Source organism: Pleurodeles waltl, chromosome 4_1, assembly GCF_031143425.1.
Source record: "Pleurodeles waltl isolate 20211129_DDA chromosome 4_1, aPleWal1.hap1.20221129, whole genome shotgun sequence".
Taxonomy (NCBI): Eukaryota; Metazoa; Chordata; class Amphibia; order Caudata; family Salamandridae; genus Pleurodeles; species Pleurodeles waltl.
In genome coordinates this window covers 117,846,581-117,868,948 of record NC_090442.1, presented here as the reverse complement: position 1 = coordinate 117,868,948, position 22,368 = coordinate 117,846,581, and positions in this window count along the sequence as shown.

Genomic DNA, 22,368 nt, shown 5'->3' with positions numbered 1-22,368 from the left:
CCAGGTTGTACATCACTGCTCACCAGTGAATGGACTGAAATGGAAAATTAAATGGAGATAGATACATGAGCACATCTAGAAAGCAAATGTATAGACCATTCCTGTACAATTCTGAAAATACCCTGATAGGTCACACGTCCAGGAACATTTTAAAGCAGATGGATTGTCTAAATATGTCTACACTAAAAGGAACAACAAAAAATACAAAGTCCTGACTGGCATAGGAATTTGATGGAAATGAACGTCAATATTGTACTTCCAGAACAACTCATCACAAAAGTGACCAATATGCCATGATAGCTTACCAATACCATGTGGAATGAAGTGAGACAGTGATAAGCAGAGAACCATCCAGTAGAATGCCTTTATAAAACTGACACTGAACAACGTTTACAAGAATGAAACATGAAGAGTTAAACACTGCAGAAGGTCTGAATGCAGTAATCAGTTTTTAAGCTGATTTTAATACTAGACCAATGTGGAAGCTGTAGATAAATATGATAAATGTGTTTCTTATTCCAAGACACATTATTGTTCCTATGCTATTTAAAATTACTCCTCTCCCATGAATGGGTGCAGATATGGAGCTTGGTAATGTCAATTAGGATTATTATAATACATGTTTTAAGCTGATGTTTCTACATGTATGGAAATGTAATTGTATGTGTACATTATACATATATGTTGTGTATGTGACCAAAAGATTTTTAGCAGAGTGTGCAATATTGGAGCATAAACATATATATAAATATAAACATTTCACACAAATCTGTTCTTTCTCTCGAAAACTTGACAACCTCTTTTCCACAATTACAACCCTCTTTTGTGACCTTCAAGGTGCCTCTTTACAACTCTTGAGGAATTTATCAATCTTCCAAAGCACAAAGGCTTTCCTCACTCCTACTTCTTATCTGATCAACATGTGGACCAGTGCAACAGTACTCAAACTTACAATACCTCACCCTACTTGTGGATCCAGTGACCGTGAATATCTACTATTGGAATGTACAAAGAGTCTTTCAGGTTAATATTACCAAACCATCCTTGCCACTTGAAGAACTCAATCCTCTCGTAGTTAGTTTCATTTTTCAAACCACATTGAAATAATAACTACCTACATTGCAATACTATACTCTTCTCCTTCAGCTGCCATCTATACTACTGTTGATTAGCAGCTGTTCAGATACTGAACATTTCACCAAGGCCCTCAGCACAAGTTGTCTTAATTAACAGGCTGAAATGACACACTCAGTATTATCAGATCCAGGAGCTTCAGCAACATCAGGTCATTGTGTTGTCAGAGGATCACAATTTGATCCTTTGCAAAACACATGCAATGGGAGTGCTCCATGGAAATTGATATAGCTGCATTGATTTTCTAATGTTAACTTTACATTCTATTGACTTAACACACAGGCACAGTCCTCCTATCAACTGGGGTTTTTGTTCCTGGTAAAGCATGTTGTTTTTACCAAACATTTGAAACCTTTGTGCAGGAAACACAGTAATAATGCACCCCTTGTGATTCTGAATGGGGTTGGTTATGGGAGTTATCTGTCCCAGGAATAATTGGCCTTGGAACCTATTTTTCCTAACCAAAATATAGTGAAATTACTTACTTGATAATTTGTCCTAACTGGGAACAGGAAATAGGGGTTTGTGTTCCTACATTAACAGAGATACTATACAGTTATAGAGAATGAAGTGCAAATATGTCCTCACCTTCAAATGTGTCTTGATTGACATAAAAACTGCCAACTCAAATCACATTAAATCCATCAACATCAACAACCCCTTGCCAGTAATCTCCTGAGCCAATAATCTTTCTTTGTTTACAAACAACGATTGCAACTCTCCTTCAATATTTTTTAATCTAATCAACATTGGGGATAGTTTAATAACTTACCAATTTCACAATTGTCCAACTTATTAATAAACAATGGATTCCTATTTTTATTTTTCTCTACCATATACATAAGTAAATCAAGCATTTTGAAAGCTAGGGAGCAGATATATCATTTTTAGAGCAACACAGTGCTGCATGCAAAGTTATTGTATTGCACTAGCGAGAGGGCATGAGAGGGAGAGGGGTCTCCAAACTTTTCAGTACAAAGGCCACTTTGTATATTTTACAAATATTTGAGGGCCGAAAAAAATCAGTTTTATAAATGAATATGTAAAATTTAAATGAATGAATAAGCTTTACTTGGATCTTTTTTGTAATCAGCATGATATGATTCAGAACAAAAAAGAAATGTAACAAACCATGCCATGCTTAAACCAATAAATGTTATGTAATGAATAAAAATGGGAAACAGTAGCAAGTGCTCAGAGAGAATAATCAGTTACTTAACTATAGATAAGAAAAGCAGGCTATGAATTTTTTAATTAATTTTAAAAACTCAAAAATTACAAATTTACATTCAAAATAAACTTGAACCATTAATAAATGTTGAACAAAAATAAATTCAGTCTACACCTTTGAACACGATTTTTGCAATTCGAGTTGTCAATCATAAACAAGAAAACATGAAGCACAAGATACATGGGAATAATGGACCTATTTTTTAATTTCAAAACATCACTGAACTGAGGTTTCAAGTTTAAGGAGACAATTATTAGAAATTACTTCAAATGCTCATCAGAAAAATTTGCTTGATATTTGGACTTGACCTACTTCATTTTTTTAAATGTTTGTTAGAGTCTAAAGAGACATGCTTTCGTCCTCTGTTTACAGGTCTATGTGTTTGAGCCAGATTGAAGGAAAGTCAAAACATGTTTGTAAATTGAATCCCAGGAAAGTCATGTCATACATTGCTCTCATTCTGCAGCGTTCTGCAGCATTGACGGTCTGCAGTAGAATCATGTGTATTTCAAAGAACTGTCATACACTCTATTGATGATCCAAAATTTTCAATAGAGAAGATTCAAGAGGCTCTTTTGCCACCTAGAGGCAGCCAAGGGAGTAAGATATATAGTTTCCTTTGATCACTGAAATCCAAAGCTTTGGAAAACAACTGAGAGCCTACATTATAGCCTATTAATTCTAAAGTTGCTGCTGGCCCGGTAAAATCTTATAGGTCGGATGTTGCTGACAGATTGCAGTTTGGAGATCCCTATATTAAGATGTGGAACCACAGCTCTATTTCCTACTGTTGTCTTACAAACAGGCTGCCTAGACCAGCAGACACACACTTTTCCATCAAAAAGCAAAGGTTAGTGTGTGACGTTCAGCATAGGGTTTGTAGTGGAATATTAACCGACGAGTAAAAATGCTAAGTTTAGCTTAATTTTAAAACTTACCACACGTTGGATTTGTGCTGTACTGTGCAGTATATAGGCAATGTGTGAAGAGTTACGAGAAATCAAAACACTTCTCCTTGTTAATGCCTGACCCAAGGGTTTTTTTTTATGCAACAGAAATGACGAATAAAAAGGAACCCATAGGTACAATCCATGAAATTCCCCTTGATTTAAACTAGTATAAAGCAGTACAAATAGCTATTTGCAATACTTTAAGTGCTACTTTTCACGTCAATCAAATGTTGCACTAGAAAGCACCTGTTTTTTCCAACACTTTCAGTTCCTTTGCTTAACTCTGCAAGTCCAATTCAAGTCCTGTTTCTTATTCTCAGTGTTAGACCTGGGATCCTTGGGGTAGTCTCCCCTGTCTTCGTGCCTCTGCTTTACATGTTCTGACTATGTGCTGGACTCTGTTTTTACTGTTTTTGGTACTCTGGGCACTTTACCACTGCTGACCAGTGCTAAAGTGCATGTGCTCCCTGTGTAAACTTTATCTGTAATTGGCCTTTCCATGACTGGCACATTTGATGTGCTAGTAAGTCCGTAGTAAAGTGCACTAGACGTGCCCAGGGCCTGTAAATCAAATGATACTAGTGGGCTTGCAGCACTGGTTGTGCCACCCTCCTGAGTAGCCCTGTAAACATAGCTCAGACCTGCCGCTGCAATGTCTGTGTGTGCAGTTTTTAACTGCCAATTCGACCACTTGCCAGACCTAAACCTTCCCTTTTTCTACATGTAAGGCACCCCTAAGTTAGGCCCTAGTAGCCCCATGGAAAGTGGCAGTGTATGTTAAAGGTGGGACATGTACTGATGTGTTTTACAAGTCCTAACAGTGAAATAGTGCCACATTCGGTTTTCACTGTTGCAAGGCCTATCTCTCTCAAATGTTAACATGCCCTTAAATATCTTTTAAAGGTAGTTTCCCTTTGGGAGCGGATAGAAGTATTGAGTTATTGTCTATCAACTCACAATTTAAAAATACACCTTTTGAAACTTATTTTTTAAATAGTCAGTTTGAAATGCCACTTTTAGAAAGTGAGCATTTGCGTGCTTCAACAACGGTTCTGTGACTCTGCCTGCTTGTGTATTCCCTGTCTGGGTCAGACTGACAGTTGGGCTGTTTGTGAATCCCCTCTAGATAGTGACACAAAGGGAGACGGGTGTAGCCTACAAAACCTGATGGGCCATCTGAGCTAGATTGGAGGGAGAAGTGGTCACTCACACCTGCCCTCACACAATGCAGTCTCTAACCCCCTGGTGTGAGTCTGGTGTCAGGACTTGCAAAGCAGTATTCTGTAAACAACATAGACTTTTTTGTGACGTTTGCCTACTTGAAAGGCAGAAAGGGGTATAAGTAGTGGACCCAAACCCCCAGATTTTTAGATTACTTCTGGATTCAAGAGAAGACCTGAAGAGCTGGAGCAGGAGTACTGCCCCTTTGCCTGTGACTGTGCCTTGCTGAGATGGCCTGCAGTAGCTGCTTCTGCCTGAAAGAGGACAAATACTGGAAGTTGTGGTATATTCCTGCTTATGGAGAATCCCAATGGGCTTGGACTGAGCTTGCCACTTGTTTTGAAGTCTCAGGGTCATAAAAGACTCCCTCTGCCAGCGCCTGGACTCTCTGTTGAGACTCCTGCCCTGCCAGGTAGCCACACTTCCAGTCCTTGGACCCGTGAAAGGTGAAGCTGGCAGAACAATGACTGAAATCCACGCACAGGATGTTGTGCGTGGAAAATGTTGTCACACCACCTGCAACACGGCTAAAAAACGATGCCCCACATGCTTCGCTGTAAAAATCAATGCTCCACCTGTCTTGCAGCTGGGAGATCGATGCGTCGCAGCTGGAGAAACAACTCAACACCCACTTGTGGCTGCTGATGATGATACAAACTCCATGTAGCGTAGTTCTCCGACACCTTGAGACGGATTTCCAAATCATTTTCGATGGGTGTCAAAAGTGAACGCAAGCCCATCCGGAAATCTACTCATCGCTCTCTTGAGGGAGAAAAAAAACCACACAGCGCCTACCCGACCAGGGGAGAAAAAGATACACAGTCTTGCTTATGAGTGAAAAATCAACACAATTGCTGACTTTTTTAACGCGCCCTCGCTCGTGCTGCTTTATTTCTGACGCAACCCATGTACTTTGTGTAACATCAATGTTTCCATTGTTTCTACAAAGTAAGGCTCTTATTAATAATCACACATACACTATTCACAATATTAGATAAAGATTGTTGGAAACTGGGCTTTTCTGCTGATACCCCCTTCCAACTTTTTGCCCCCCATTAGAACTGCTAGATGCTATTTGACTTTGATAGTGCACTGGGACCTAGTAACCAGGCCCCAGTGCCAGTGCTCTTTCCCAAAAGGTAGCTGTGAATTGGTACACCCAATTGGCATGGCACTTACCACTCCTTGTCTGTCCCTAGTATATGGTACATGTGGTTCCCAGTGCAAGGGAGATAAGATGGCCCACAAGGGTTGTAGCACTTTCTTGTGCCACCCTGTTTGACCCAAGTAAAAACATGACTGCAGAAATGCCTTTGCAGGCCTACGCGAGCAGCCTGTCTGCCCAAAGAGAGCTCAGCACACATCTTGTGCCGCAGAGCTGCACCATTGCCTAAATATAAGTAACTCACTCTTCAGGTATGCCTTCTCCAATCCAGAAGCTAGGGTGCATTATATTAATGGTGTTAATATGCATGTTTACTCATATATATCCCCACAGTAACCATGTAAAGCCTGGATTTATTATGAGTGACTATATTTATATAAAAATACATATTATTTTTTTCAAATTGGTGTTGGATTTCTCTCGAATTGGGCTATTTACTTATCGTCAATGTGGGTGTTGTGAAATGCTTAACAAATGTTCCTCTAGGTAGCCTGACTGCTCTTTGCCACTCTAAAAGGACTGAGCTAAGGTTTACTGGTGTGAATCTGAGGTCCACTTCTAGGTAACATGCTAGTATTGCATGGTACGACCCCCAATCAGACCATATAAGACTGCCACCTTGCTACAAGGAAGAGGAATCTGTCAGACACACTGAACTCATCTGCTTACAAAGTACCCTTGTTATAAAATCTGAATTAATTTGCAGCACATATAAACAGTACAAGAAATATATATTTCAGACAAAAACATAGGCCCTCATTATGACATTGGCGGTAAATGCCGCCTACTGCCGCGGTGACAGGCGCCAACATACCGTTGCGGAGGTGAACATCTGTCTGCCATATTATGACACCCACACACCAAACCGCCAGAATAGTGCCACAAACACAAATCCACCAGACCAAAGGTAACGCCCTCCACATTATGACCCACGAATCACCACGTGGACATTGTCACCTGCATTTGTATTTGAAGGGACAATATGGTGGCTGTAGGCATCAAATTACAGTGTTTGCTGGTAATCATTCAGTCGGTGCTCTTGCTTGAACCGGGAACCACCCAAACTTCTCTGGCTGGCCCACAGGACATCTCAATGTCCTTGATCTAAAACCAGAAGGTGACATTAGTGAAAGCATTGCCTGATTTAATATGCAGTTTAAACGTTTTCTCCAATTGATTCCTATAGTGTGTAATTAGGCACAAAAAGACTATTCTTTGCTAAACTTTGAAAAATCATAACTTTAAAAGTACTTACTCGATTTTGATGATCTTGGTCTTAACTACTTTATAAAAATCTGAAGCTTGATTGTATATTGGTCTCAAGTTAATCTTTTGAGTGTGTGTCCACATTTATTGATACTGTGAGTAAAAAAAATGCTTTGCACTTCTCCGCACTTGGCCTAACTGCTCGACCAAGCTACCACAAAAATTTGAGTATTATGTGGTCTAGTTTTTACCTCTGTAAATTACTGCACAGTGCACATCATTTTTGTGCATTATATAGAGAGCCAGACTACTACATTTTGATGTATCGGCGGTGGGATTCAAGATTTTGGCCCTCATTACGACCTTGGCGGGCGGCTTCAGCTACCCGCCAAGATCGGACTGCCGGGCGGCCGCAGTCCTGCCGCGCCCATTTGGAGATCCCCGTCTGGGTCGGCGGGCAGATACCTGGTTTCCGCCCGCCAGCCCAGCGGGGATCTCGGCTGCAACACAGGAGCCGGCTCCAAATGGAGCCGGCGGTTTTACGGCTGTGCGAAGGGTGCAGTTGCACCCTTCGTGCTTTTCACTGTCTGCTATGCAGACAGAGAAAAGCTCCATGGTGTCTTGTCAGGGGGCCCCGTGACTCCCCTTTCTGCCAGCCTTTTCCTGGTGGTTCAAACTGCCAGGAAAAGGCTGGCGGGAGGGGGACTCATAATCCCATGTGCAGCGCTGCAAGCAGCGCTGCCCTAGCGGATTACAACCGCCGCGGCCATCGTGGCGGAAAACCGCCGTCCCCGACAGTGCAACCGCTGTGCTTCCGAAAGCGGTCGTAATACCCCAAGAAGCACCGCCAGCCTGTTGCCGGTGCTTCCGTCATTTTAGCCCTGGCGGTTTTGTACCACCAGGGTTTAAATGACCCCCTTTGTATTTGCTAATATCACTTTGTCAGTGTGTGAGCATTCAAATAACTCTCTAAATTGATTTTAGAAAAATGGCATTTTTGTAATTGAGCTTGTTTTTTGCAAATTTTTCAACTAATTGCTAGGGCCCTGGTTAGATCCCTGCAACAAGAATAAGAATTTTAAAGTTTGTAGTTGGCCTTGGTAAAAAGCGGTTCCAAATTTTTAAAAAGGTGCCAACTTTAGTAGCATAAAACATGTCAGAGTCAGAGAACCAGAGCCAAGAGCTATAAATATGCTCAGTTAAGGAAACTCTGTAAGCTCTACAAGATTCATACTGGAAACCATGCCACCTCAGAAGGCTTAGGCTTCAAGTGGTATAGTATAAGGAAGTTCACTCCAGAAAAGAAGGAGATGATGAGATCTCTAGGATGTGAAGATAATGCTATGGACAATGGGGAAGAAAGTACCTACTTTCCCCCTAGCATTAGTGCACCCACAGAGGAGGACCTGAGTTTTGCTCGGCTGACCAAATGACAGCTTTTGGACATATAAACTATGAGAAGACAGTTGGGCTTAGGACCCATCTCTGGTGGTAGCATGCAAATCCTAAAGAAACACCTTTCAACCTCTCCCCAAAGGAATTGTCCCACCATTTTGCAGAAGAGATTATGGGCCTCATTACAACCCTGGTGTTCAAAGTCCACCAGGGCTGTTTTGGCGATTGTACCGTCAACAGGCTGGCGGTACAATCTTGCCTATTACTACCGCGTCGGAAGCGCCGCGGTCACACTGCCGGGAGAGGGGGTTTACCTTCCCGCCAGCCTGTCCATGGTGGTAGAGACCGCCATGAAAAGGTTGTCGGGAAGGGTAGTAGCGGGCCCCTGGGGGCCCCTGCACTGCCATGCACTTGGCATGGGCAGTGCAGGGGCCCCCAGGCACAGCCCCAGACTGCTTTTGACTGTCTGCATAACCATTAGGAGCCGGCTCCCATGTTGCGGCTGACACCCTGCTGGGCCGGCGGGCGGAAACTCCGTTTCTGCCCGCCGGCCCAGTGCGGATGTCAAAATGGGGCCGGTGGGAGTGCACAGCGGTAGGGTTGTAATGAGGCCCTATACTGTCAAGTGGTTTTCTGCCTTTGAAAGAGCCTGTTTTGGATATTGAAAAGGAACACTGGAGCACACTGTTGTGAGAGTTATTCTCAGGAAAGTGCATGGATAGGCGCCTGACACTTAGGCCCATATTTAAGAAACGTTTGTGCCTCCTTTGCAACATTTGATTGATGCAAAAGAGATGGTAACCTACTGCCATATTTATATTTTGTCGCTTGACCCATCTGGTGACAAAATATCTGAGTTAGCATCATTTTTTGGGAGCGCCAACCCACCTTGCGTCATTTTGCATCAATTCTATGCAAGGAAGGCGTTCCCTTCCAAAAAATGACACTAGCCCTCCAGCACCATATTTACACCCTGACGCTAAAACGACCCACATTATGGAACCAGTCCCAAAAGATTTGAGTCAAATTGAATGCCTGGCCAGACCAGGTGGTTAAAAGAGGGCCACAGACTACTACTTAAGGGATACACACAAACAGAGCATTGGCAACCTCCTGGACAACATTGAACTGTTAATGCTCCAGCTTGGCACACGCCGAGCTGGAGCATTAACAACAGCAATGAAAGCAATGACAACAGGTCCCTCCAACACCACCGCAGCAGCCCCAAACACCACCATAGCAGCCACAAAGGCAGTGCAGAAGGCGGGAGTGGATATTTCGACAGCATACAACCATCCTTGGGCTCAGGGAACAAGATGTGATCAGAACCTAACGTTTGAAGCCGGAGTCAATTGTACGCCTGTTGTGCCACATAGTGCCAGACATCACTGCAAGGTTGGAAACTCCAACAACTATTCCACCCATAACCATACTCCTTGCTGTCCTCCATATGCTTGTGTCAGAATCATTTCAGACAATGGGGGCACAAGTGGGTCACATCTCCCAGCCATCCTATATTTCCTTCCTACCAAAGGTTCTGAATACAATCATCTGCCGCACACCCCAAGGCATCTGCTTCACCAACACCCAGCATCTGCAGCAGGAGACCAGGCAAGGTTTCTACCTACTTGTTGGGTTCCCGCATATGCTGGGTGTAATGGACTGCACCCATGTCCAACTTGTGCCACCTGCAGCAGTGGTGCATCTCTACAGGAACTGCAAACACACCCATTTGATAAATGTGCATGCCATTGTGGACCACACTGGGCTCTTCACAAACATCCTAGCCAAATATCCTGACAGCATCCATGATGCATACATATTCTGTTATTGCATCATCAGTGAGCAGTTCCAGGATGGGCAATATAGCTATAGGCTACTTCTAGGTAAGATACCATACCAATCATTGCACAGACAACACACCAACCTTGTAGGACAAACAAGACATACACCACACTAAACACACATGGGCAGGGGAACACAGAAGTACTGACAACAACACATATGCCAAATGACACTATATCACATTCAGTGTACATCACATACACATACACCTTTATGTACATAATACAACCACAACCTGACTGGCATACCACATGAAGGACAAGTGGAGCTATATCCACTTTGCATAAATAAGTTGGTCCCAAACCACTACAAGTGTCCACTGCTTGACAAACACATATTCCACACACATAACACCAAACAACCAATAGCTCAGCTATGTGAATGGCATAGACCATGTCAATGTAATGAAAGTCATACATAGGCCAACCCTTCATTTGTCATGGTGTTCACGCCTCCGGCATCACCAATATCAATAACCAACTACTTATCATCTACACATACTTGACATACCCATTGTGTACACCTTCACCTGTCTGGTGCATTGTGCAGCCCACACAGGAATACAACATCACCAGCCATAGAAGACCACGGGACAGATTAATGAAAAGTGGCACCACACCTAGTCCAGTGCCATATCACATTCGCCCCTTAGCACCCCCTAACTTCACCCCCTTAGCGCCATATACAAAATATGGCCCACTATGGCACAGAGTGGGCACAATACTGTCAAAATAATGGATGCCTTAGTAGGACTCTATAGGAGTATTGAGAACAAACCTGACCTGTCATGCACTGTAAATAGGAACCCAGGCAAAAATATAGTGTGCCCTCTCCTAATGCCTGTTCTGTGCATGAGTTGAAAGTGTCTGTGATAATTCATGTTCAGGACCCTCGGAGATTCCTCAGCACCTATTTTACTTCTCCAATTCTGTGAGTCACACCCTTGTACAGATGATAGCTGCCACAGACATAATCTGTCACAAAGGGTCACTAAGTATTGCACTGGATGCATAATGACAAATGGTAACATGGAGCCTGAGTTTGGCTTTGTAGGGCTACGTTGGTGTCACTACCAATGACATCATTTTGGTGGAAGTAGCTGGTCGGTTCACTAACAATAGGACACAGCCTCAAATATGGACAACACAACACATATCTGGCATGATTCAACTGTCAGTTCAGATTTATTTTGACAATCACTAGGTCCCTGAGCCACAACCCATGATAGTAATGTACATCAATACAAACCAATGCAACCATTCCACAAAACAGGAACACACACAATACCAGAAGCAAGTCTGAGTCACCACTTCACCTGAAACTAACATCTGCCATGGAACATACGAAACAACAAATATGCATGACCGACACGCTCTGTCATTCCTTTCCAGCTGACCAAGGTTAATGCATCTAGCCATGGTTTATGACTCCTTTTGGCAACCGAACAACAGTGGCATATAATGAAGGGCACAGAAGGACATGCAATGTGGTGGAGATGACATTTAGGCTCCTGAAGTCAAGGCTCAGGTGCCTGGGCCTGACAGGAGGAAACCTGTTGTATGCACCACCGCTGGTATGCAAAATGATACTTGTGTGTGCTTTCTTGCATAACATATGTATATGGACTAATATCCCCTGGGATGAACTGGTAGATGTATCCAATGAGGAGGAGGATGACAATGGTGCAGCACAGTTTGAGGGGGAACTACAAAACACTGCTGCTGGAGTTCACAGGAGACAACAAATTGTACAGAACTTCTACGCCTAGACACTGTACAGGTAATATCACTTTGTAAATATTACCACTAAATCACTTTGCACCAGAATGTCCATGCTCTACTCATTCTCCACTACATAAACCATTGGAATGTTGCTCATACCCCAGAGAGCAGGGAAGAAACACACCAGTTACAAAGATGTTTGGAACATAGGTTGTGATGTACGAAGGTCTAGCGCCTCCATGCCACACATCAGTGTCACATAACTCACAGCTATTTGGCTCTCGAAGTCCTAGATCCCTGCACCTGAAAAAAAAATGTGGCATTGAGTAGGCATTTTGCAAAATCCTACTCCTTTTCCCACATCTTGCCCACGCCAGGCAAGATATATGCAAGGGGGTGGTACGTACGGTAGGGGCTGTTTCCAAATAGTGCATTAGAAAAATAGGAACCAAACTGTCACATCTCAGGCGGGTAGCTGCTACGCCAGCACAGAGCACGTGTGACAAGGGGAGACACCTTTGGTATGAATGGACCTTCATTGACTGATCAGGGATAGGAACCAAAGTCTGAGCCTAACCCTGCACAGTATATCAATGACGTTATGTACAAGCACCACCACTGGCCCCAACCCTGCCACATGGTGTGCTGTACCTCAAATATAGTACACATGTTGACTGTGAAGGATGCTAAAGGCTGCTTAACAAGTGGAGCAGCAATGAGTGCTGATCCATACATGTGGCCCATAGCCAGGAATTAACAATAAAATGGGAGAATGCACCACAAAATGAATGTGTGGGTGGAATGTAGGCAGAGTTTGTCACACTCCTTATGTACATTCTAACACAAATATCACACAAATCTGCTGTCTTGACACATGCCTGCAGCTAATCCAGATATATATGTGAAGACTGGTGTATGAGTGTATGGTCTAGATAAGACAGGGTTTTCAATTACCTACAATGGTTTACATGTGTTAGCAAGGTAACCTAGTATGATCTGTATGATACCATCACACGCCACATATGAAAACACACCTCTCATTGACACTCACATGACTGACCAAGAGTGTTACCTATTGTGACAAAATTCCTAAAATGTCAAGGTCTCTAACATGTCAATCAGGTATGGGATATGCATGTATGCCTAGCAATGTCCAAACATGTCACAGACCCATCCCAAATTGTATGAGTAAAGAAGGATACAGATATGTTGCATGTGGTAAATCAAAAATCCAGCTCTGAGATGATTTCACACTAACAAGATACACTCATGATGACAGTGACATAGGCTGTGGAATGCAGATGTGAGTGCATGCACGTTTACTCCAAAGGATATGGAAGGACAGCTGAGAGACTCTTGGACATAGCACATTGGGAGGTTACTTGGAGACTACACAAGTGCTGTGGCTGGTGTACTGTCATGTTTGTATGGAAGTCATGTAATCTTGCAAAGCCCGGAAATGGGAGGGAAACTATCACGTAGCCAGTAGTAGGAGATGTATACATCTTGAAATTACACAAGTCACAACTAGCATCCTGTCCATGTGTGATCACACAATGTTGCAGTAGAAGATGTGTACAAAGTGTAAGCAGCCTAAAGAATGCCAGCAATGTAGGACCAAATCAATTCCAATCAAGATATGACATAAATGTTGGAGAAGGTACACACCGAGACCAATACTGACGGTGCAACAATGTCACCATTTGATCACCCGACATATGTTCATAGAGGATGTCTAGGTCAGTACATAACCCACTCATGTTTGGTACAACAACAACGTTGTAGTTGCCCATCGCATACTTTTCTGACAGGAGGCAGTGACAAATTACATCATCTGTCCCCTGGGTTGTACGAAAGTAACAGGTTACATTAGAGATACAAGCCCTAACCAAGCTACAAATGGAAATTACTAAGAATGTATTACCATGTCTGCCAGACCATGCCAAATGATGAGACGTGTCCTTCATGCACAAGCAGCCAGTCCTCTGCTCATGACAGGGCAGCCTTACATCAAGTACCCCAAAGGAAAATGAAAATTCCAGGCCATGTGATACATTTGTACAGGTGTCTGTCTACAGAGGACTGCACATTGCTCTGTTGAAGAGCTATCATGATGAGGCTAGATCCCCGTCCAACACCCTCTAACGTCTATGCTGAGGCTACATTGACTCTTGACACAGTCAGGGGCCTGATGTATGTGCACAGTGGACTGAGCTGAGTGGAACATCATCAACCTGTATCAAAACAAGCAAGCATGGGTCTGTTTAGGCACATACTGTCCAACACCAGCAATGATGACTAGGCTACCATTATTACCTGGCTGCAACGCAGCTACACAGTTGTATGCCCTTGTATGTGACAGTCATAACAAACATATGGTCGATTGTAAGTACCTAGTTTGTGGCATGCACACATCTGTCTGATTTCTCTGCACAAATGTACATACTCCTGGTAGTGTGTATCGGAGTCTGCACAAAAGTCAGCTTTCCACTAATGAAAATGCATTTGTATCACATGATCTTTGACAGACTTAAATGACCATCAGATGTGTTTCCACATATAGAAAAGACCTAAATGACCATCAGATGTGTTCCCACATACAGAAACATAGGTGGCACTGATATCACTACATAGCCTTTTAACAATGCCTGACATGTGTCCATGTAGGAATGTGGATATGTGTAGTTTCACATCCCATGAACACACCACTGTGGCCTTTTTAACACATATGACACTGCACACACAGCACATATAATCTTTCATTGGCACATATGAGTACACTATCTCCTGCATCATAGATGCATGGGGAACCATGTGTTACACATGTAGCAGAGGATCATGAACCCTGAACCTAACAACACACCATAGTGAGGACACATATGCACTCACATTGCCAGGGGTTACGTGAAATCAACCCAGCCATTGTCCACTGTTTGTCAACGGTATCACATGCATGACCACATATTGGACATAGCCCATCATATCTATTAAGGTGTTGTTAATTGCACATTTGGACATGACAATGTGGTAGACCCATAAATATGTGTTAGATCACATATGTGCACTCCTAGTACACATGTGGTAACACGTATCTGGACAAAGTCTACCAACACATGCACATGTGCAAAGGGTATCAGTCATCACATGCATCACACACACATACATAATGATAACACATACCAATGTTACCACTAGCATATGAACACATATGCACACATGCACACACAGGCAGCCATACCATGCTGACTACATACATGCATAGCCACTGTGACATGGCATGTGAATGTGGGTGCACTGTCAGCCTTCCCATCAAAATCCATGCATCCCCATTATGCGTCAAATATTTTGATACAAATGGCAATATTCCATACTTCGCTATGCCAAAAAATGATGCCTGTCGCAAGTCCATAGGCCTTGTCAGCCTTCTTGGGAAGAAATACCATGCCATACTTCGTACATTACAAATCAAAAAATGACACCTTGCCCCAGTGCGTCAATCACAAGTCTTGAGGTCTTGTCAGCCTAAATGGGAAAAAATTGACGCATTGCCTTCATGCATCAAAAAAAAAATGACGCACATCAGACAACGTGACACACACACTCAGGAAGGAATGAAACAAGATCTACTGGCTGCAAACATGGTACATTGATTTCACTTTCACTTTTACTTCTTTTTGCCTGTGTCTCTATGAGGGTGTGTGGAGCTGGTGCTGGTGGAGGAGTGGTGTTTTCGGAGAGTTTTGTGCTCTGTCCTGTTGCTGTTGTGTGATTTTTGGTTTTTTTCCTCAGTCTTTTGTAACGTTTTTGTCCTGTATTTGTCATTGTATTGTGGGGTGTTTGTCTTGGGGTAGCATAGTTTGCTGGGGTGCTAGGGATTAGGTTCGGTAGTTAACTGTTAGTTTTGGGGCTCTTTCATTTGCATTTATCTTATACTGCAAAATGTCTGGGAAAGGGAGAGCAACGAAGATGTGTGGAGATGAACTGGGGGGTTCATCTGGCAGGTACAGCATTATGTTCCCATGATGCAAATTTTGTGTGGCAGAGTAATACAGTGCACGGATGTCGCGGTGGGGCAAGGTACTCCACCACCTAAACAGAATTTTCAGAGTTATGCGCACCGACCACCTGTTAAAATACTATTGGGCAGAACTCAGATCACCTGGAGATTCAGATTGGTAGACCAATTGCTAAGTACTCATTTGCATAGAAACATCCTCATTTGCATGTGCATGACAGGTAACCATAAGGTTAACTGTAGCATGTTTTGTCAAGGGTCAGGACAGCTTGTTCTGTGCATGATTTGAGAGCCCCTAGCGCCACCTTAGTGCTGCCATTGCAAAATGTATTATTAATGCTAAGGAGCTCTAAAGTGGCATTTTCTCCATGCCGTATTAACAAAGTGCGCCAGGCATGATGTATGTGATGGGGGCCTACCCCTGTTTGGGGGGCTAAATAAATGGCACAGGGAGATCTTTAAGATTTCCTTTTTTCCAGCACTTTCAACGCCTGCTCAGAGCAGGCATGAAAAGGAGGCAACCATTATAAATGATGGGCCCCTATGTACTCTTTAGGAGTTGTGCCAATATTTTGGTACCACTCCTGCAGAGTACATCAATCTTGAATAAAATTACATGATTGCCCCTTAGCCTGCTCCATGGTTTGCTATATATTAAATACAGCGCACAAGAAGTGGGGGAAAGGAGGGCGCTAAGGGGTGCAAGGAAAGTTGCAATGCACTAGGTACAACGCAACTTTCCTTAAATCTGTCCTTTTGTGTCTTGCCCATTGGCATTTAAGGGAGCACAGCTATGCACCAGGTCATGACTATTTGCACATTCCTCTTTGTGTACATTGTGTATCACAATCACCCCATAAAGTTTCAAATATCAGACAGACATGTGCTGAATTTGTACCACAGGCCTGCTTTGTATTACCAACAGTATGGGGGAGACCTGCATTTGCACCAGCACTAGCACATTACTCAGCAGCCTGTACCAATGCAGGCATACTTGGACCACAGAACAAATGTGTCTGTGTTCGGGAGTGTATATGTGCAGGCTGGTATCCCTTCCTGGACATAAATTGTCTACCATGGAGGCAATGGCTGCCCACATATTAGTGGCAAGACATCCATAATGTTATTCAGTTAATGTGCAGGAAGGGACAACTACATGAACATAAGGAAACTGCCATGGCATTTTTCCTCTAGTGTATGCGCCTTCAAATGGAACACACACATATAAAACATAAGAATCAAGGATGTATCAATGAATTCCTCAACACTTTGCTATGCTCACACCATCCCTGGGCAGTTAGACTTTTGGCACTGATAATAAGTAAGATGTCTCCAAAATCTAGTCTGCAAATCCACAGGGGGAACCCTATCACCCTACCCTATCTAGGGTTAATACAACGTCACAAAAAAGAAAATGACAGGTAGGGACAAATTAAATCCTAAATTAAATAAACAGTCATTAATTCTGTTAATCCTAGATTTAATTTCTTTCTCAGATTTATTTCAAAAAATTAAATAGTAAAAAAGGAAGCTATGGTAGTGTAATCCAAAGTCTAATACACATAACATAAATTGCTGCACTATTATTTACAAAACTCATATATAAACCACAATGAGCCACACATTGCACAAAGTACAGTAACAAAACTAACAAAACATCATACCCTACACATTTAAACAGTGGTCACTATAACACAACTGCCAAGGTGATCCACTTCTATTAACTCAGCCAGTGGGCTTTTAATGCACTTGACTATCACTCACTTGTGTATTTCTTTCACACAAGCGTGTATTGGTGCATTTTGAAATATTTTTTACTATATAGTCCATTAATTCGGTAAGCCCAATGTACTTGGCAACCAGATTGACGCAGAGACGCGACCTGAATCAACGTGGTTGAAGAATGATACGCGATTAGTAAACGCTGTAGCCGGAGAGTTTGGAGCCTTGACGGCTTCGATATATTCAATAACCGGCCCGAAATGTGAGATGACTAAAGGGCTTGACCGGTTGTCGTTCTCCACAAAAATCACTTGTGCCCTTATCCAGTCCTGATGAGGCCTTAATCTACAGGCCGAAACGCGTTGACTTCTCCTTACAAGTACATTGGGCTTACCGAATTAATGGACTATATAGTAAAAAATATTTCAAAATGCACCAATACACGCTTGTGTGAAAGAAATACACAAGTGAGTGATAGTCAAGTGCATTAAAAGCCCACTGGCTGAGTTAATAGAAGTGGATCACCTTGGCAGTTGTGTTATAGTGACCACTGTTTAAATGTGTAGGGTATGATGTTTTGTTAGTTTTGTTACTGTACTTTGTGCAATGTGTGGCTCATTGTGGTTTATATATGAGTTTTGTAAATAATAGTGCAGCAATTTATGTTATGTGTATTAGACTTTGGATTACACTACCATAGCTTCCTTTTTTACTATTTAATTTTTTGAAATAAATCTGAGAAAGAAATTAAATCTAGGATTAACAGAATTAATGACTGTTTATTTAATTTAGGATTTAATTTGTCCCTACCTGTCATTTTCTTTTTTGTGACGTCTCCAAAATCTAGGGCAGGGTCAAAAGCAATGGGTGTTAGAATTGGACGGCTACTGCAACAACCATTGCATGTCCTTCTGATGCTGATAACTGTGTAATGCTGCCCCATATGTGCATGGAAGTCTAACACAACAAAACAGCCACATTACAAATCCATTTACATATGTTACAGTGAAATGCATGAGATGGATGTGGGACATGTCTATGGATTGTAACAAGCTAGATGTGTGCAGAATTACCAACATGGTCTACCCATCATGATATCTGTGAGTGATCTTGGTCACATTACGTGTGCATAGAATGTCAATGCTAAGTGCATACCTGGTACTTAGGAGATGTTTGACATGCATGTGTACATGTAGTTCAATAAATAGTAATACTGTAACTGCACCCAGTGCAGTGCCAATCTTCCTTTTGCTCCTTAGGGTGTCCATACAGCCACCATGTGTGCTGCATTACACAATTGTAGGGGTGGGGGCAATAGGTACAAAATCTGCAGACAACATAAATGTACTATTCAATCTATATGGGCACTAAGCCGGAACTGTACATGGGGGCCCAATGTGAGCAATGATGTGCCCCCTTGTAACAAGTGCTGTGAGCAAGTGTTAACCCAAGGACACATGAATGATGCGAGGGCAAACCTTACAATTTCCAGTGGCAAGTTTCCTGTCCCCCTATCAGATGACCCCCACCTTGCATCCATGATGCCTGGCCAAGGCATGATGTTGCACTAAGGGTGTCAGAGTTGTGGATTGCATACATTGCTCCACTCATTGACTATTTATACAGAGATTTGGGACGTGTTGGTATGCTTGATTCTTAATTCTATAATGACACAAATGTTGTGCTAGGACGCAGTAGTCCACTTACCTCTGGGCCCAGATGGTCAACAGTGGATAGCCATTACTACATTGACATATACATGGTACCGTAGATGGCTGGTATGAATTTAGTATTGATTTGGAGTTTGATAGTGGAATGTGTGGTGGATAGCATGTGTCATATTAGGATGCTGTGTACATTGCATATTAGTTCTACTGCCACCCATTGCAGTATTTGATGCCATTATTCCTCTTGTTTTAGTTGCCAATATGACCCCGTCACAGAAACATGCGTTTGAGAAGAGGGCTGACAGATACAGACACATCATAGAGGTACAGGCCGGGTACCAAAGGATGGCAAAAAAATATCAGAGAGAGAAATCCTCTGGGGCTTGGCTTGCCTTTTCTCATGGGGGACCTCCACTACAGCAAACAATTGTGCAGGCCACATCAGGGAAAAAATCTAGGGTCAGAGGCCTCTGCTGGTCTTACAACATCTGCACCTATCCACAGTCTGGCACCCCAACAGCCACTTGCTCCAGCCACAGCCTCAACCTTTGAGGTGGACATGAGCTGGGACATGGCAGCCATGGTGGCAAGTTTGGACAAATGTTAAAAGGATAATGCCAGGAACTACAAATTACTAAAGTACCACAAGAAGACATTTGAAGATGTAATAAATTGTGGCACAGCAACCCAGCTCCTTCCCTTCTTCCTTTTACTATTGGTAACATTTTTAGTGGGTTTTAGGTGGGTAGTGTTGGATTAGTTAAATAGTTTAGGTTAGTTGTAGGTTAGTGTAAGTATAGGTGGGGGTGGCTTTCAGTACATTTTCATTTTGGGGTGGTTGGGTCGGGGGTTATGTAGGTGTTTCTATGTTTATAAAACCATTTATTTTAAAATAAAAATTCCCAAAACAACTTACAAAAAATATATATTTGTTTAGGATATAGGTTAAGTTAGTACATGTGTAGCATCAGTTTATTTTGTCCTACTTGGATTTTGTCTCCTGGGGGAGTGGGGCGACAATGTTTTGAGTGGGTGTTACATGTTTAAGATAAGTTTAGAGTAGGATAGATAGCTGTTTAAATAAGTTAGTATAGGTTAGCTTAGTGTAGGATATTGTTTAGTTTAGGTTTTTATAAAGTGTTGTTTTTAAGTACCAATGCATCCTGTTAGTTGCAAACAACTAGGTGTTCATGATGATTGAGTGTCTCATGTGCCAAGTGAAAGGAATGTCTTAGGGTATGCTTTCTATATTGATTTACATGTATGACTATGTGTATCCCATATGACCAAGGAGCTATCTGATTGGATGCAATATGACATCAGCTAATGAAAACATTTTTCATCCCCAGTTCCTGACAATCACAGTGTGTGTATGCATACAAAACCTTTGACAGGTAAATATGGAACATCAACTGTCATCGCTGAGGTCTGTCACAAATAATCTTGTAAAGTGAAGCACATATTACTTCATCTTATTTGGGGGTATGTATCCTGGCACACTGACAGCTGCCTGCCACTAATCAATTTTGCCTCTTCTGTTCCACACACATATTAGTTGTACTGGTGCTCTCATTAGGGAAAATTCCAGACACTTGATTATGACCCATACATGCCATATGTCAACTTACATGCCTATCTGTTCAATACATGTATGTAAGTTGGTTGTAGTCCACAGCACCATCTGTCACCTTTTTCATGTTAGAATCCTAGTGGTTGGCTCTGTGTCTGACAGTAAGGCACACATGTAATTAGGTTATGTTCTCATTGACATAGTTTCACACAATGCATGTATTTAGCTGAGTTGATGGATCACAGCAAAAGTTGACAGGATACATATGAACAAGGAGATTTATTTACAGGTGCAAGTGTATTTTCTAATGCAATACAATGTCAAATTCACAAACGCCCTGAGAGATCTAGAGCCTTTTGTACTACAGTCCAAGGGTGAGGTACATGCCATGATACATGGGTAGGAGGAGTGTGAATTAGTGAGGAGGTGTGCAAATTGACAATACTGTAGGTAGGAATTGAGATTATGAGAGTCTATAGCAGATTAGTCAACAGTGGTTGGGTGCAGAGAGCACATACGCAACTGTCACTGTACTGGCATGATGTAAATTCCAAAACAAAGAAGATACTGTCCATATGTCACAGACTGGTGCTACCAGGTTGTTTTCCATGTGAATGTTGTTTCTTCAACTTCATCCTCTGATGTGTGTAGTGCCTCATGTGCCTTGGAAGGTGATGTTTTTGATATTGAGAGATACACACACACATCAGGGTTTAGAGATGTGGAATCAAAGGTCCCTGCAGCTGCCATTTGTGGGAACACATAAGGCATCACTGCAGCAAGGAGGAACTGTTGATTTTTCTATACCGCAGCTACATCACAGTGGTAGGCAGCCATGTTTTCCTTGAGCGAGGCCACTTCCCGCTGTATGTACTCCAGGGCATTTTGTATAGCCCCCAGCCTCTTATCTAGCATGCAGCTGCCACTTTAGTAGGGCAATTGTTGAAGCATCTGCCTCATGACAGCAGCTATGTCGGCCAGGGACTGCTGTAGTCAACGTAGTGAGAAGTGGGTGCCTCTGATGGCAGCTGATTTGTCCTTATTCAGACTGAGAGACTTCTGCATTGTCTCTAGACTGCCTGCCATGGTCTCCATCCCCATTCACAGCTGATGTGCCAGCTCTCACCGGACTCCTACCACTGTCCTCTTAAAGGTGATATCTGGGTCCTTGGAGTCCAGGGCTGTGGCAGAACTGGTTGGTGCTGTGTGTTGGTAGTTGGGTGGTTCATGTGGAGACCCCGTAACTTTGTGTGTCTTCCCTGCAACTGGGGATGGTGTCTCGAGGGAACCTAGGACATCTTGAAGAGTCTCGTAATTGATGGTTGAGAGCTGGCCATCCATTTCATCAGTAAAGTCCAGAGTCCAGCACAAGCAGGTCAGCAGGAGGTAAGCCATCTTCCTCTCCAATGAGATAGTGAAATGGCATTCGTTGACTGTAGTGGCTGTTGACATGGCTCATCATTTACGGGAGGATCAGTGACATGTTACAGACCACAGATTGTAGTTCTTATTTATATCTTGCTTTG